Source organism: Stegastes partitus, unplaced genomic scaffold (genome assembly GCF_000690725.1).
Source record: "Stegastes partitus isolate 25-593 unplaced genomic scaffold, Stegastes_partitus-1.0.2 Scaffold1673, whole genome shotgun sequence".
Taxonomy (NCBI): domain Eukaryota; kingdom Metazoa; phylum Chordata; class Actinopteri; family Pomacentridae; genus Stegastes; species Stegastes partitus.
This window is the reverse complement of record NW_007579404.1, coordinates 1-665: the sequence shown is the minus strand read 5'-3', so window position 1 is coordinate 665 and position 665 is coordinate 1. Positions and strand designations below refer to the sequence as shown.

Sequence of the window (665 nt, the reverse complement as noted above, 5' to 3'; positions counted from 1 at the left end):
GTTAGCGATAGGGTTAGATAGGCAGGATAAAGCTAGGAACAGCTAGCATTAGGGTTAGTGTCATATTATGTTACTTAAAACATGAACGAGAGACACGTTTCGAACAAACTTCCTCTTTACTCTGCTCGTCTTCTTATTCATACACAGCAGGTTCAAAACACAAACACTGGTGCCGCGACTCCCCCTACTGGTCGGAGTCATACATGCAACATACATCACATCTTTCCCCTTAAGATATTCTCCATAACGATTTAGTAAACATTCTCTACTTATTAACTTTAAGGTTCACAGTTTAGCATAGTCTAAACAATTGCTATGAAGCAGAAACATTGAAAATACCAAAAAATACTGTTAGTAGGTTTTCTTTTCTATAGATATACTTTTCTACTGTAATATTATTCCAAACTGTTTATACTCAGATTCCAACTGAAAGCACCTTTACACCTAAGCGGTAAAGTGCATTTTACTTAAATCCTGAACATAAGATAACTAAATAAAATTAACTTAAAGTGTTTTGTTTACACTCATCACTGACAGTAACGTTTTGGTGTTCTAATCGGCCTCCCACACCTAGACCTTTTCGTTGTTACTTCTCTGTTCACAGTTGGTGTCACAGTCTCTTTCTCAGGTGATGTCCTCGGTGACTGTGCAGGTGATGGCATGGG

At 37.7% G+C, this 665-nt stretch overlaps 1 protein-coding gene across 1 annotated transcript in view; it reads left to right on the top strand.

Moving 5' to 3' along the window:
* Nucleotides 1–657, top strand: part of LOC103371946 (equilibrative nucleoside transporter 1-like) — an 11,501-nt gene extending 10,844 nt beyond the window's left edge. Inside the window, exon 14 of the transcript XR_520967.1 lies at nucleotides 605–657. The gene's annotated coding sequence lies outside the window, so the exon portion shown is untranslated. The remainder of the gene's footprint in view (nucleotides 1–604) is intronic.
* The last annotated feature ends 8 nt before the right edge of the window (nucleotides 658–665 follow it).